This window comes from Felis catus, chromosome F2 (genome assembly GCF_018350175.1).
Source record: "Felis catus isolate Fca126 chromosome F2, F.catus_Fca126_mat1.0, whole genome shotgun sequence".
Taxonomy (NCBI): Eukaryota; Metazoa; Chordata; class Mammalia; order Carnivora; family Felidae; genus Felis; species Felis catus.
The window spans coordinates 15,806,166-15,823,943 of NC_058385.1; the positions used below are offsets into that span (position 1 = coordinate 15,806,166).

Genomic DNA, 17,778 nt, shown 5'->3' on the forward strand with positions numbered 1-17,778 from the left:
CTGCAAGGTGGAAAAAAGCAGTCTAGAAGTTAGCCTGATGACTAGGGAAAGTCAGAACAATTTGAGAAAACATTCTGCTCAAGCCACAATAAAATCTATAATTAAGTTAACAATATAAGTCAAGTTTCAATCAATAAAGTCTTTAATTATAATGAATGGTTTATTTGCTTTATTAATCTGCTTTTAAGCTTACTATTTCTCTGAAAATTTAGGTTAAACTGCCTAACTAAAGAGCTATTTTCAAAAATATTTAATTGGTTGGGGCGCCTGGGTGGCGCAGTCGGTTAAGCGTCCGACTTCAGCCAGGTCACGATCTCGCGGTCCGTGAGTTCGAGCCCCGCGTCGGGCTCTGGGCTGATGGCTCAGAGCCTGGAGCGGGTTTCTGATTCTGTGTCTCCCTCTCTCTCTGCCCCTCCCCCGTTCATGCTCTGTCTCTCTCTGTCCCAAAAATAAATAAACGTTGGGAAAAAAAATATTTAATTGGCTGGAAAGAGTGTATTGAACTCTTCTTTCAGTTGACCTACCTTTAGAAAACAAAGCTATTTGGCTCACTAAACTATAAATGTATCCAGGCATCTTTGTGAAAGCGTATTTTAGACTGAGTAGTGAAGGGGAAAGAGTCACTCACCAATGCCCTGAGTTTGTAAACACAGATATGTAAAATACGACAGTACATAGAACAGAAAATCAGTGCTAAATCTAGAGTTTAACAGAAAATCAGTGCTAAATCATAGAGTTGGGAACTCTATGCTGCCCTTGAACTCTATTGTTTTTGACCACTGAGTCAAGAACTGTCTCCATGTACCAGGTGGTTGAGGAGCACTAGAGAGATTCTAAATGACCCTGTGAGGACCAGCTCCTAAGCCTAAGGTATACTCATCAGCCAAAGGCATGGGTTTCTTTATCCCCACCCAGAGTGCAAGCAGTACACTTTCTTATCCTGAAGCTGCCACAATGAGGTCAAACTAGCTGCCACAAACTAGGTGACTTAAACAGTGGAAACTTGCTGTCTCATACTTTGTGAAGCCAGAGTTCTGAGATCAAGGTGTTGACAGAGTCATGCTCTCTGTGAAAGTTCGAGGGAAGACCTCTCTCCTAGCTTCTGGTACTTCCTTGATTGTTTTTTTTTTTTTTTTTTAATTTTTTTTCAACGTTTTTTTATTTATTTTTGGGACAGAGAGAGACAGAGCATGAACGGGGGAGGGGCAGAGAGAGAGGGAGACACAGAATCGGAAACAGGCTCCAGGCTCCGAGCCATCAGCCCAGAGCCCGACGCGGGGCCCGACGCGGGGCTCGAACTCACGGACCGCGAGATCGTGACCTGGCTGAAGTCGGACGCTTAACCGACTGCGCCACCCAGGCGCCCCAGGTACTTCCTTGATTGTGATAACATAACTCCACTCGTTTCATGACATTCCCCCTATGTGCATATCTATATCCAAATTTCTCTTTTAAGGGCATCAGTCACATTGTATTAGGGGTCCATCCTATTCCAGATGACCTCATCTTAACTAATGACATCTGCAATAACCCTATTTCCAAGTAAGTTAACATTCTGAAGTATGGAGGGTTAGAATTTCAGCATGTTAACTTTTGGTGGACATAGTTCTACCCATGACACTCTCAGTGGAGGAAACCATCATCACCATATGGTTCATACTAATTCTCCAAATAATTTTAACTTTAATAACCAGTATATGGTCAAATTTAACCACATACTTCAGTAATAATCATAATCATAAAAATTATGGTATGTGCCAGTAGAAATAATAAACACATAAACAGATGAACAAAACAAAAATTGATAAAAAATTGGTGAGGTTTGTTGTTAGCTATGAATAGGAACACTACCAGTAAGAAAGAAGAAACTGAGGACATGCGAATATGAGAAGCAGAGAAAAGATTTTAAAAACAAAAAGCAGGGGTGCCTGTATGGCTCAGTCAGTTAAGCGTCCAACTCTTGATTTGGGCTCAAGTCATGATCTTAGTTTCTTGAGTTTGAGCCCCACATCGCACTCTGCATGCTCATTATGCAGAGTCTGCTTGGGATTCTCTGTCTCCCTCTTTCTCTGCCCCTCTCCCCCCTCAAAATAAATAAATAATTAAAAAAAAAGAAAAATCAGGGGAAATAGATCAACTATAAGAGAGATCAGGAACCAGACAAGGATGTCTACTCTCACTACTGTTACTCAACATAGTACTAGAAGTTCTACCCACAGCAGACAAGAAAAAGAAATAAAAGACATCCTAACTGGCAAGAGAGAAGTAAAACTGTCACTCTCTGCAGATGACATGATGCTATATATAGAAAACCCTAAAGACCCCACCAAAAAACTGGTAGAACTGATAAATGAATTCAGTAAGGTTGCAGGATACAAAATCAATACACAAAAATTGTTGCATTTCTATATACTAATACTGAAGTAGCAAAAAGAGAAATTAAGAAAATAACCCTGGGGTGCCTGGGTGACTCAGGTGGTTAAGCGTCCAACTCTTGATTTTGGCTCAGGTCATGATCTCATTGTTTGTAAGATAAAGCCCTGTGTCGGGATATGCACTGACAGCATGGAGTCTGCTTGGGATTCCCTTTCCCTCCCCTTCTGCCTCTTCTCTCTCTCTCTCTCAAAATAAACAAATAAACTTAAAAAAAAAGAAAAGAATCCCATTTACAATTGCACTGAAAATACCCGGAAATAAACTTAACCAAGGAGATGAAAAACCCAAACTTTGAAAACCATAAACCATTAATGAAAGAAATTGAAGAGGACCCAAATAAATGGAAAGATACCCCATGCTCATGAATTGAGAGAACAAATATTGTTAAAATGTCCCTACTACCCAAAGAAATCTACAGATTTAATGCGATCCCTGTCAAAATACCAACAGCAGCTTTCATAGAGCTAGAACAAATAATCCTAAAATTTGTGTGGAACCACAAAGACCCCAAATAATCAAAGCAATCTTGAAAAAGAAGAACAAGGGGCACCTGGGTGGCTCAGCAGTTTAAGTGTCTGACTTCAGCTTGGGTCGTGATCTCACAGTTTGTTGAGTTCAAGCCCAGTGCCAGGCTCTGTGCTGACAGCTTGGAGCCTGAGCCTGCTTCGGATTCTGTGTCTCCCTCTCTCTCTACGCCTCCCCCACTTGTGAGCATGCACTCTTTCTCTCTCTCAAAAATAAATAAACAGTTTTTTAAAAAAAGAATGTGACAAGCTGAAGCACTTGATAAGTACACGTGTCTTAAAAAAAAAAAAAAAGGAAAAGAAAAAGAACAGAACTGGAGTTATCATAATCTCAGATCTCAAGATATACTTCAAAGTTGTAGTAATCAAAATAGAATGATACTGGCACAAAAATAGGTATCATAGATCAACGGGACAGAATTGGGAGCCCAGAAATAAACCCACGATTTTATGGTCAATCTTTGATAAAGGAGGCAAGAATATGTAATGGGAAAAAGGCAGTCTCTTCAACAAATGGTGTTGGGAAAACTGGACAGCTACATGCAAAAGAATTAAAGTGGACTACTTTCTTATACTATACACAAAAATAAACTCAAAATGGATCAAATACCTAAATGTGAGACCTAAAACCATAAAAATCCTAGAAGAGAGCACAGGCAGTAATTTCTCTGACATTGGCAGTGGCAACATTTTTCTAGACATGTCTCCTGAAGCAAGGGAAGCGAAAGCAAAAATAAACTATCAGGACTATACCAAAATAAAAAAGCTTCTGCACAGCAGAGGAAACCATCAACAAAACAAAAAGGAAACTTACTGAATGGGAGAAGGCATTTGCCTTCAAATGATATGTCCAATACAGGGTTAGTATTTAAAATATGTAAAATTTCTCCCGTGTCTCATCCCAACCATGCCTGGGTCCATGACCACCTACCCTTGTTGTCCTTCCGTCCCGCCCTGCCAGAGGTGTAGTGCTGACAGATCAGAGCTTTACCAGAGGGTTCCCAGAGGGTTGACAAAGATAGGAGCCAACTGATACTGGACAATGAACTTCAGCAAGCACTATCCAATGGCACATGGACTCCACTGAATTCAGTGACTGTCAGGTCAATGATATCTCTGTTTGACCAAGAGAACAAGGCTGGTGTGACCTTCAGCGAATTCACTGTTATCTGGAAATACATCACAGACTGGCAGAATGTCTTCCACACTTACGGACAGGGACCACTCTAGGATGGTTGACAAGAAAGAGCTCAAGCAAGCACTTTCAGTGTATGGGCCCTCTGACCAGTTTCACGACATCTTCATCCACAAGCGTGACATACAAGTATGGGGGCCCTTGATGACTTCATCAAGGGCTGCATCATCTTGCAGGGGTTGACAGATATATTCAGGTGTTATGCTATGGATCAGGATGGCTGGATTCAGGTGTCATATGAGCAGTATCCATCCATGGTCTTCAGCACTGTATAACATTGGCCTTTGCAAGTAGCAACATGACTCATGGAAGGAGGACTAAAAATGCCAAATCTCCCTTTAAAGAAATGGAACACAGATGCAGGTAGATACTATTCTTCCTTTAGATTTTATATAATTAACATTTGGGGACCGGACTGTACATATGTGGATAAGCTGATTAAGGTTTTGCAAATAACAACAATAGTTATAATCGTTATTCACATACAAACATTTGATTTGAGACTGTTCAATTGTGTCATGAGGTAAGATATAATAATATTTCAGGTATCCTGCATGCAAAGTTTATCATGTGCATTTCTAGATAGCTCCAGTTCTGTAGTGGGAATATCTTTATTAGCCAACAGAAATTTAAAGAATAAGATAGACCTTGGACAGAGACTTTTATGTGCCTTACGTTTTTAAAATGAGGTTTATTGGGGCGCCTGGGTGGCGCAGTCGGTTAAGCGTCCAACTTCAGCCAGGTCACGATCTCGCGGTCCGGGAGTTCGAGCCCCGCGTCGGGCTCTGGGCTGATGGCTCAGAGCCTGGAGCCTGTTTCCGATTCTGTGTCTCCCTCTCTCTCTGACCCTCCCCCATTCATGCTCTGTCTCTCTGTGTCCCAAAAATAAATAAACGTTGAAAAAAAAATTTTTTTTTAAATAAAATGAGGTTTATTGTATTTGTTTGAATATGCAACATAAGCAATGAATAAAATGCAAATGAAAAAAGAACTTATACAACTCAACCCCCCCCAAAAAAATTTAAAACAGGCAGAAGAGATAAACAGACATTTCTCCAAAAACATCCAAAGATGACCAACAGACACATGAAAAGATGCTCAACATCACTCATCATCAGGGAAATGCAAATCGAAACCACAGTGAAATATTACCTCACACCTGTCAGAAGGGCTAAAATAAAAAAAAAAAAAAACACAAGAAACAACAAGTGTTGGCAAAGATGTGGAGGAAAAGGAACGCCTGTGCTCTTTTGGTGGGAATGCAAACTGGTACAGTCACTGTGGGAAACAGTATGGAGGTTCTTCAAAAAATTAAAAATAGAACTACCCTATGGTCCAGTAATTCTACCACTGGGTATTTACTCAAAGAACACAGAAACACTAATTCGAAGGGATACATGTATGCCTATGCTTATTGCGGCATTATTTACAATAGCCAAATTATGGTAGCAACCCAAATATCCATCAACAGATGAGTGGATAAAGAAGATGTGGTATGTATATACAATAAAATGTTACTCAGCCATAAAAAAGAATGAAATCTTGCCATTTGCAATAACATGGATGGATCTAAAGGGTATAATGCTAAATAATATGTGGAACTTAAAAAACAAAACAAACAAACAAAGAAAAAAGGACAAACAAAAAAGTTCTTAGCTATGGAGAACAAAATGATGGTTACTATAAGGGAAGTGGGGAGCGAGGATGGTAAGAGAGGTGACGGGATTAAGAGGATACTTATCCTGATGAGCTCTGAGTAATATATAGAATCACTATATTGTACACCTGAGACTAATGTAACATTGTATGTTAAACTGGCATGTAAAAAGAAAAAGAAAAAAAATCAGAAAAAAGAAAATGCAGTCTCCTGTAGGAAAGCATGCTTATCAGGTAAGAAGAAATTGTCCAACGACTGAGTACTGGAATCTGTAAGTGGCTCCCTATCATATCTCAAATATCTGAGCACCTTTTATCTTATCTTTGGTGCCAGAGATTAACCTATGGTGGCGATGGTTTAGAAGTGAATGCTTAGAGGTAAAGTTTGGTATGGAAAACAAAGTCCATTTATCAGTAAGGTACAAAGTAGAAGTATGTCTCATTTATAGTAAGCATTTAAATAAAGTACAAGTACAAACTTTCATTCAATGACACAGGTGTCAGGAAACAATGGGCTAAAATGTTGACTGCGTTTGCCTCAGGTATGCGAGAGACAATAAACCAGAAGGAAACATGTCTTTAAACTCCAGGGATTCTACAATCTTTCCCACATATCAAATGTCTTTTTCTTGCTTAAAGATCATTAAAATTTGTCATCTTTCTGCAAGGCCTCAGTTATCTAGAATTATTCAATAATTTTATGGATAGTTTAGTGCTCCAATTTTTTTCAAAAAATGTTTATGTTTATTAATTTTTGAGAGTGAGAAAGAGTGTGAGCAGAGCAGGAGCAGAGAGAGAGAGAGGGAAACACAGAGTCCGAAGCAGGCTCCAGGCTCTGAGCTGTCACTACAGAGTCCAACACGGGGCTTGAACTCACGAACCGTGAGATCATGACCTGAGCCGCAGTTGGACCCTCAACTGACTGAGCCACCCAGGCGCCCCTAGTGCTCCAAATCTTTAAATTTCCTTTTTTTATAGCAACATTCCCCAGACGTATAATATACAGTTCTATGTGTTAGTTAACAGAACTTACTGAACTTATGGTCATCTGTGTTATAAAGGCAGAAGGTTTGGGACATCAGGTTGACTCTATTAAACACAATAAACCACCATAATACATTTTACAGGGAATTCTCCTCATTTGTCTTTTTCTTCTAAAGAGGGTTTGCAGAATGTGCTATGGCAGAGCCTCCTATACCATATGAGTACAAAAGTAGTTATTAAATTAAAGGCATAAAAACTTTATCTTAGTTTGTTATTTTGCCTTCAGTAAAACTGTTATCAGCCCTAACCCGCTTTCTAATTGAACCCACCTTCAATTCATAAGAAATATCATTTTATCAAAACTTATAATATTGCTACTAAAGATCATGACTAATAGACAACATTGTGTTACATTTTTATTCTCTCATAACCACAAATAGAACTTTGCACTGTTTTTTTTCAACACCTGATATATAATTTGGGACTTTTGGCTACAATTGCCAGAAATAAAACACAACGTAACATAAGTTTTAAAAAAAGAAATTTATTGGTGAATAAATATGGAAAGTCTAAAGTTGCATGTAGCATGGCTGGATCTAAGAATTCAAATGATGTTATCAGGTCTCCGTCTCTCCATTCTGTAATTATGTCTTCTTTTGCTCATTGCCTATCCTCTCTTGCCTGACAAACAGCACACCATCTGAATCCCCCAAAATACCCAGTATCATAAGTGGACAATCATTTTGTTTTCCTGTTTTTGTTTTTGACTTTTCCCCCAAGGATTTCCCTCAAGAATTCTATCTCGTTATGCTGATACTGTAGCCTCTAAGCCAGGTATAACGCAAACAAAAGATTATTATGTAGTGGCCAACAAGTATACTGATTACAGTCATCTTTATCTCCTCTATATAATAAGGAAGAGAAACGTGTCCATTTACTTAAGAATGGATTTTCTATGGCTATCTTTATGCTGTAAAACATCTGGAAGGAAACCAAAAAAATCAACCAAACAGCAACAGCAACAATAGCATCATCAACAAAAGTCCCAGCAGTCTGTATTTCCAAGTGCCTAGGCTATAAAATTAAAATACTGATTTGTTAATTGAATTTTTAATTTTCCTGAAGATATTTCAGCTTCATGTAGGCAAAATTCAAAACATACTTATGAAAAACAAGCAACTAATTGTGTGTACAGAAGAGTTGGTTTTATGGCCATTGGGCTCTTACTCCAAAGACACAAACTTAGTCTTAGTAACAAGTATTTTATAATGAATCTTGAGTTATATTTCCAAGATGCCAGGAAATCATGGCAATATTGACCAGTGCAATTCAGTCTCAAAGCAGCATTTTATAAATTTGATACTTTTAAAAAATCCTGTCTAAGCCAAACAATACATTATGTTTACACAATAAACTACTTTGGAGGAAAACAAGAAGCTGGTTTTCAATAAAAGTAACACAATCTTAAAATCCTGGGTATTAGTAAGACAAGAATTTTCCATATTGGACTATCAACCTGAAATTAATACACCGTAGATTTTCATCTGTGTGTTATAAAGAATCACCTGATATTTTTACTCCTTTGCCTTACATATAGCATTTTTACTAGACAACATTTAAATATCAACATAATAGAATTAATAGAATTGCAGTTTCTATACCAGATTCAGAGCTGAAAGTATATTCAGAAAGTCAAAACATTCATTACTACTCTGTGATTTGAATCAACAATCTTCAGAAATAAAAATGTGGTATTTAAACTGAAAACGTGGGGAACCCCTGGGTGGCTCAGCTGGTTAAGCTTCCACTCTGGATTTCAGCTCAGGTCATGATTTCATGGTTGTGATGTGGCACCCCAATCGGGCTCCACACTGGGAATGGCACCTGCTTAAGATTCTTCCCCTCCCTCTCCCTCTGCCCCTCTCCCCGCCCCCCCAAATGAAAATTTGTGATACATCCCAACAGTAATTCTCATTTACAAAAGAAGCATTGTAATACCACTGTTTCACATATTACTGAATGGCCACACTGAAACAGTAATAGAAAAGTGGATAGAAAGTCTTCTATTCTTGTGAATGCAAGTGACAGAACATCTTCTGATTCCATCTTTTCTGATAATTCAAATTGCATGTGAGAGAAACGACAAAGGCAAGTTTTATCTATTTGATTAAATTGACTAAATTGCAAAGCTCTTTACAAGCACACAGCACCAGCATCTAACTCTATATGCATGAGCTTGACTTCGCCATTGTTAAGTGCTGAAGGTAGTAAAATCAGCAATCCCTTGGTTCTAGGAATTCGGTTTTTGAGATCAGGAAACAGCTTCACCTCTCAGTTTAAGTAAACATTCGGGAGATGTATGAAGATAGAATAAACACCAGTGATGGGGGTGTTTCCTCAAGATCTCTTTCCATGATGTTCTTATACTTACATGATCTGGCCAGTTTGCTTCTCTGGTCATCAGTGGAGTGTGGTCTATCTTGGACTCGTTCTCAAGTTTGTCATCTCCTACTGGACATTCAGTTGTATCTCACATGCGTGAAAACACCAATGGGTAAGTAGTTAAGGCTCTCTTGATGACACTAGCTCTCCTAATCATTCCTCAAGCAGTCTATATTCCCCTTTGTAGTAATCATGTGTCTATGTAATTCTAATTTATTAATTGTGTTCCCTATAACACCATAAATTCCATGAATCCAGAGGCTTTATCTGACTATACTTCTCTGTATACTTACTGCCTAGAAGCATGGTATCTAGAACAGAATAAATGTAAAATAAATATTTGCTGAATGAATAAATGAGGCAATTGCAAGAGTATCCTCCCTGTTCTAATACAAATTTATGTGATTTTCACAGATGAGTGGGAGATGTAGAGTAAATTGATGTTTCCCAATTTCCTTGCTTTTGAAAATACAGATTATTAGGCCCTTCCCTGGAGCTACTGATTCAGAAAGTTTGGGGTGGAACTCGAACATCTGTGTTTTAAACAAGTTCCCCCAGATAATTCTTATAGTGGAGTAAGTTTAGGAGACAGCATATTCAGGATTTCACCTTAGCTTCATAATTCTAGGATGTTCTTCTTTGTTCCATGATCTGAAGGTCTCTGGAATCCTCATAATTCCCATGCTTTTTAAGAGAAATACTGATATTATTACATTTCTTTGTTCTGCCGACCTGGAGTTTCTTGATCTATTTGTAATTCTGACTAAATATGAGTAAACCTGCCCATCTCCTGGGTGCAACACTCTGTGTCAGGCATGAAATTTCACCTTATGAACTATGTGCCTCGTCTTCAGAAAAAAAACAAAACAAAACAAAAAACAAACAAACAAACAAACAAAAAACCTTTAAGCCAGTGTGTGAGTCTGGCTGACCACTCAACATGTACAGATAATATGATTTGACTGCTTTGCATTGCAAATTGCTCTTTTACTCTAGGAAATTGTGTTTTAACGGTATGTACAAACCCAGAGACTTATAGTAGACATTTGATATTTCATTCTTTCCAGCATCCTTCCCCTCCCTAATTTTGTTTTGGAGGAACCATTTTTACTCACATGGCATGGCATAGATATGATTGACCTCACCCCAAATTTTAAAGTGGGACCTAATTGGTTGATGACAAGACACAGAACCCAAGCAGAACCAATGAAGCAGAAGAAAGGTTTGCTAGGGTTTCTGGTACTGAAATTACTTCTTTCATGGATGCTACCGAAAGAAATCTTTCTTTTCCTTGCCAGTGAGGAGTAAAGATGAAAGGTCTAGAACTGCTAGGGCCATTTTGAGAGGCTGAAGGTAACTGAGGGCTATCCACGGCCCTGTGTGGAATCTGAGGATGAAGTCAACACAAAGGACAGGGAAACTTGAGACAAAACCAGTCCTGGACAACATTATATGAGTTTCCAAGTTAAGCCTCAATTACAGCCAGCCCTGACTTACCTTTTCAAGTATATGACCTAATAAATCTCCCGTATTTTTATGTCAGTTTAAGCTGGTGTCTCTATTACTTGAAACCCAAAATTTCTTAACAGATGTTAAGATCCATGGCTATATCAGAATACAGCCTTTAATGTTCCTTGCAGGGGAAACGGAAGAGCTGGGAAGTCTTCAGTGGAGCCAAAGGTTTACATAGGTGCTAGAACACCCTCCTGAAAGAGCATCGTTTTTGTTCAAGAAGTAAAAATAAGGATCACCATGACCTACCCAGTAACCACATTTTCCAAAGAAATCCATACATGTAATCTAGCAAAATATTTTTTCCTGATATGCCAATTCATTATATGAAGTCTCAGAATAATATAAAAAAATTGAAATCACATTTCATTATGTATTTCACTAATTGCCTTTATTGTAATGAAAATAAAATTACATGAAATCAAGATTAGCCCAGAAAATTCAGGGCATATGGTGTCCATATCTAGGGAACATCCACCTTGTTTTATTGGAATAAATTATTGTTAAAATGAACACACTGCTAGAAATGCTGTTACCAGTCTGCAGGTCATAAAGATAAAAAGGGCTAAACCAACCTCTCAGTGCTGAATTGGCAAGTGAAACGCTACGTTCTGCACACAATAGGTATGCAGTGAATATATCTGACTGACAAGAACCCTGCTAGGACTAGCAGTGAGCTATTTAAGCCCTGCTGTTTCTTGTGGACTTTGCCAGGCTTGGCTGCAGAGTGAGGATGCGGGAGTCATTAACAAGAGCCCCAAGCTACAGCTCCTCTTCCTCCACTTCAAACTTTCATAAGCCCTATCGTCAGGTGCTGGGCTCTCATCAGTGACTGATAGGCACACAGGGTCTGAAGAAAACACTTTTGTACTGGATTATTTGTTGAGGATAATAATTTCACTGTGCCAGTGTCAACAGGCTTGTTACTATGGAATTTGTAAATATATTCACTAAACTGTAAAATGATAGTCTTGAGTTGAAACTGACCTGCTTTTAACCTCTGTGTTTTAGACATCTGGCATCCAAAAATTCTGCTGCATAACACAAATCAAAGTAGATGAAACCAGTTAGCTGAAAATAAAAATGAGAGTGATCAAGTCTTTCTGTTTCTGGAAGAAACTAAGAGAAACAAAGCAGAGACTATCTTTGAAAATCCAAATTACAGGAGTCTTTTTAATATCAGGAACTATATATACCTATGTATTCAAATATGTAATACACACACACACACACACATTTCAAATTGACCTCAAGCATTAATCAAACAAAGGTAGCAAATCTCAGCCTTCATAAAATATTCCAGTTCAATAGAGAAGGAATTATATTTCCAGAAATGGAACCGTGTGCTGTGGTTTCATAGAATATTTGCCAAAGAATCGGTGGTGTGTGTAATCTTTATATTTAGGCTTCATCATCATATGATAACAAAAGATCACATTTTCTCAACTAAGCAAATTTAACATCTCATGCCCCTACCTGCCCATGAAAGAACTCAGTGCCCCATCCACCACAAACTGTCCATGGTCATTTTCCTGCGTTTTCCTTCCCACTCCCCATGAAGCTTTTATCATCTGTTCCCTCCAGACTTTTCAATAGCAATAGGTACAACTATCATTAATTGAGCATTTATTATGTACTAAACAATGTGCTGGTGATTTACATATATGTTCTCACTTTATCCTAACAACAGTGAGGTAGGTGCTCTTCTTGGCCATCTTACAAATAGAGAAACTGGGGCTCAAGTTCATAAGTTAAAAATGGCAGAGTCAAAAGTGGAGCTGAATTTTAACCCAGTCCATCTGATTCCAAAGCCCACGCTCTAAATCATTACTAATTGATCATTAACTATTCCCTTTGGAGGTCTCAAAAGGATTTTAAATTTCTCTCAACAATTGTCAGGCAATATACCCCAATTACATAATCTGGTTCTGACATATTCAACTGAAATTCTTCCGATAGACCATCTAAGTTTGAAGGAAAAGGTAAAACGCAACAAATAATATTTGCGTGTCTTGCGGCTTTTAGAATTAATCAATTATATTTAGACAGAATCTGGTGGTTCAGACGCTAAGAGAACACACTGAACTTGTATTTTGCCCATTTTAGTAATGATTCACCAGGCTTTATATCTGACTCCATCTGAAATTCATCAGTGCTATATCCAGGACATTTTTTTCTTTATCTGCCAATTTCATTTCATGTTCTCACTTTGTGCTTTTCCTGTAGTAATATTAATGATTTTGGAACACAGAGGATGTGATGGTGGTCTTCCGAATACTAGCGTGACAGCATTATTTCAGATTGCTTCTCTAGTCCTCTCTATACGTACCCAGTTTTTTCTTCCCTCCATTTTCATCCTCCTATTTCTTCTCTCCTTCTTCTTCTCCCATAAATTTCCCATACCATAATTTTTCTTACGGTCTCCAGGTCATTTTTCTTTTGTTCTTAGAGTCAGACATATGCTCACAGTATGGAAGACTGAGATACCATACTTTGATCAATTTGGGGAGAGATACAGATATGGATGTGGATTTAGAATTACATATACATATATAGATAGAGATATCGAACTTCTCATTGTTTTTAAGACATAATTTTTTTTTCAACTTTCAGCATTCATGAGATCGGGTCCAATACAATTGGTGGTTCCTTTGATCTGATGAAGTACAGTAAATACAATCACTTTCATGACCGTAGTGTGTTTTCTAATAACTCAAGCATTTCTCTTTTTTTAATCTCTCAAACACAAATACACATGTATAAAACTCTCAGACACCTTTTCCTATTTCTCCTTTCATGCTCCATGCAAAAAGACATGGGATCTGAGCTCTGTTGTTATGGAAGTTTTCTCCTATGCCCTCATTCAATAATTTTTAGGAAATATATATCAACCCTCCTCTTCAAGTCAAATTCTAAAATGCGCTGTTGATTTTTTTCAGGCATTTTCCAAATATGCTTGCTTCTTTCTTCCTTCCTCCCCTCCCCCCTCGTCCTCTGGTACGTGACAAGGTGCTACATACTGTAGGTCTAGGCTGGGGAGGAGTGCTAGTGGGCTCCAGCATCGAGATGTGCACTAGATGTATGTATTTTATTATTACCTTTCTTCCACAGCCAAGACTGTCAGAAGAAACATGGCATTCTTTACAGCTTTCTGCTAAGTGTCAGGCTTTGCATTGCAGAAATATTTGATAAGTGGAGCATAAGTTGCAGGAGCACATCCATGCAAAAGGCAGATACACAATGTAACTTTAACTCTCCTATTAACTTTTTCATTTCCCTGCAGAAGTTGTTTCTGTCCATATTTTTACTTCAGCTGGGCTGAGTGGGAGAAAGAACTCAAAGGGAGGTCGAAGCAGATGGTTGTCACAAACTGCATACGGCAATTGAGAATTAGTGTGCAAGCATATGCAACCTGGTACAGTATGAAACATTCCAGCATATGAGTGCCGAAATAAATCAAGCCTGGAGAAGATCGGGATGATAAAACGATGAGCTCTTCTTTCCCTGTTACATATATATATATAGGCCTTCTGAATTCATTAGGGTATGTTCTCTGTTTTCAGCAGGCAAGTTAACACCTAAATTGAGCAGATTCATGTAGATTCTGGTATCTTGCCTTTTTCTCCCATCCACAGTGTGCTTTCTGAAAAGAAATACTTCTGAAGAGGTGTGCATCCTCTGCACATGAGAAGGATTGGAGATGTGCCATCAATTTACCTGGACAAATCTAATCATCATAATAATCACCAGTCAGATACCAAAATTTACATTTGTTCCCCAATTTATTCACAACAGCTATGCACCACGCACTAGCAATTTATATAGAATCTCCGTGTACATTTTTGACTATTCATGACCCTACTGGTGACCAATTTGTTCACAGCAATTCATTCATCAAACATGCTGAAGTGTTCTTCCAGTAAGAACGGTAATAAAGAGACACACAGCAACGGTGGTTAACAGGAAGTGGAGCCAAACTCACAGCCCAGAAGTCCTTACGGTGGTAGTAGTGAGGAGACTAGCACTGCCACGTTGCCTTTTACAGTAATAACTAACTGGAAGTCTCCCTCGGTGCTCTCAGGAGTCTCAGGAAAGGGGATAGAGCCTTTCCCTCCATCACAGATGAAGGAACAGAAGAGGAGGGTTTAATTGTCAGTCACCTCTCCTCTCAGAAGAGCAAAGATCAGTTCTGCAGTCAGGGTTGGTTTGGGCCTCGTGGGCCTGTCTGCCGCTCCACCCACTAAGCCGCGGATTTTTGTGTCCCTACGTGAGGCCAGGGCTGGTGAAGACAGGTCCACGTGGGCCTCTGTTCCTGCAGTCAGGGCACCTCCACCCTTCCCTCAGCTTGCTCCCGATGAATTTTTAAGAAGCTACAGTTGTTTTCAACAAGGTCCTTCCTGCCTTCCCGCCATTGACTTTCTGCTTTGTTCCCTTCCCATCTGTCCTTCCTTGTGAGAGGTGAAAGAAATGTAAGACGCAAAAGAAATGGAAAAGGGGGAAAGTGATGGGTATTGGCTCAAGAATAGATATTGAATTACATATTGGTAGACCAAAACACAAATCAACTCTGAACTACAGGAGTCCACCAACATGCACATAAATCATTTATAACGATAATCCAAGACTAGGTCCAAATCTCATTAAAGTATATGAATCCTTAATCTATTTTGGCAAAAAAGCGCCAATACACATTTTTTCTTTTTATCATAAATTACAGTTCTGTGGCACTGTGCAAATATTACCAAGCTGTAAGACAGCTGTGCTCCATTAAAATGTGTAATGGTCGCTGATTTCTTACAGCACATGGTCATCAGGCTGAATCTACAGCCAGTAATTAGGAAGATGAAATGTTTAATTGTGCCTTAATTTTGATAAAATTTATCTGTCACACATCCCGCAGCCGAGCATTATGCTCACAAATCAATGTCATCGGGCCGAGCAGGAACTCAAGCACCAGACTCTTGTCCCTGACAGATTCATTTGAATATGTAACTGCTCATCATGAGCAACCAGGCTAAGGAAGAAAGTAAAAACTTTCCTTGTTGACATTGTCCCGGTGAGGTGCGTCCTGTTACTTCCTTTATGGAAAAGAAACGCTCAAAAATAGTTCCGCTGTTCCCTCCTAATGACCGTGTCCACCTCTAGCTCTGGTCATGTAAAGAAAGACAACCCCTCAGGGTCTGTTCTTTCATCTTGAAATCTATTAGTGCAGGGAGAAGAGAGAGATGGAAGAAGGAAGAGAAAAAAATAGAGAAGTGAATTCAGTAATGCACTTTTTAATCCCATATCCTAAGATCCTTATTTTGGGATAGGTTAGTGAGGTAGGCAAGCCATCACTTTTAAGCCGGGTAGCTAAACATTCATCCGCTCACAGAAATGTTAGACTGCTGGAGATGAAACTCATCTTGATTTATCCATAGGAAAATGGAAGACCAGAGAGGTTGCCCAACGACCTGAGCTCCGTCGGAGACAGTTTGAGTTACCACCACTATGCAGTCACACTTGAGATAGCCTACATTTCATAGAAAGTTTTATAATTCTTATAAGCAATATTTACAAATCAAAATATTGAATTCATTTTTCAAATGGCAAGAAATATTATTTTAAGCACAGGGAAGTGTAAGTACAAATACCTGCCAATACTGAAAATTAATTTGTATCATGTTTCCCCCACAAAATGAATCAGTGATCATCTTTCTCACCCACAATAACGATGGCTCATTATCCAAGAGAACTTAAAGAACATATGTAGGAAAGTACTTTACATTTTTATTTCATAGGCTTGGAAATAAAAACAACAGAGTGGGGTCACGGCAAAGATTGTGGGAAGTGAGCGGAAGGCCAGTGAGAAGAAGGGTAGCAACTTGAGATCAAGCTGGATTGGGTCACGGAGGACACAAAACAGTGCAACCACTGGAAAACGGGGAGTGAAGAGTGGGGGGTCAATTTTCCCAGGCCAGCAAGTTAGATTCTGAATGTGGTTTTCAGAATGTTTTTAATAGCCCCAAATTTTGCCAAACGACACCAGCCAAGTTTTCTCGGTCACTCATTCCAATTAATAAACCAGCACAAGACTCAGAGCATGTCCGCTTACTTTAAAGTAAAATAAGTCCCAAGATCAGGAATAATTTTAGAAGAGTCTTCAGGGAGAGCCAAATGGCATTAAGCTATAGCCTGCTAACAAGAAGACTCATTAAAACGCTTTTCTAAACTTAGCCATGGAAATAAGTCCAAGCTAAAGATATCATATTCCCCATTCCCTTTTGTACTATTTTCATGGGCAGATATATTCAGGGATTGAATAAGTGAGTGATATTCTAGTAAGATAGTTGTATTTCATCCCACTAGCATGCCACATAGGCTAAAAGAAGTAGGAATAACTAGGAGGGCACAACGGCCTGGGGAATGACACGAAATAACTGGCATTTTGCAAGTCTTTGTGACAAACTGCTTTCATATCCATCGTCTTATTTGGGGGTCACAGAGGTTAAATTCGTCCCATCATCATCCAAGAAAGATTAAAACCAGTGTGGGCCTCTCTTTCATACTAAAACACCATTTCCCAGACTCCTATGGAGCAAAGATTCTGCATATGATTTAGGTACTGCTGTTCGGATGCTCTGGTGTGAGCCAATCCCCAGCAGGATTTTGGAGCCAGCAGTCACGGTGGCAACTTCCTGATTTGTCAAGCAGTTTTCTAACTCAGCAGCTTCCTGTTCAGAGCAGAGGTGGCTTCCGAATTCTGCAGCTCCCAATCCACAGCAGAGGCGGCATCTGCCTTATAGGTGCCATTCTACAATGTTTTGGGGCTGCAACAAAAAACCTCCATCAACATATCCAAGTTAGGTGATCCTAATCTAGTTTTCTTTTCACTGCTTCTCATCATGAGAAAAATGCAAATGATAGATCTGGTTTAGAATTTTGGAAGACCTACTGACTTTTGAAAACTGTGTTTAAATTACTATATTATGGCATAGTAGAGATAGCAATAAACTCATTGGGCAGGAGGGCTGGATTCCAGTCCCAGGT

At 39.0% G+C, this 17,778-nt stretch overlaps 1 long non-coding RNA gene and 1 pseudogene across 8 annotated transcripts in view; one reads left to right on the plus strand and one right to left on the minus strand.

Annotated features, from left to right (window-relative positions):
- The window catches only part of LOC109496017, a 160,705-nt gene that overhangs the window by 38,973 nt on the left and 103,954 nt on the right, over window positions 1–17,778 (minus strand). For 2 of the 8 annotated variants that reach the window (XR_006592303.1, XR_002739557.2), the window contains 2 exons: window positions 11,737–11,820; window positions 6,729–10,943 (listed from right to left, as the gene is read on the minus strand). This is a non-coding gene — a long non-coding RNA (uncharacterized LOC109496017). Of the gene's footprint in view, window positions 1–6,728; window positions 11,821–17,778 lie in introns of those variants that run through there. The other 6 variants (XR_006592297.1, XR_006592298.1, XR_006592300.1 and 3 more) reach the window with 4 other exon arrangements.
- Window positions 3,694–4,477, plus strand: LOC101087128 (annotated as a pseudogene).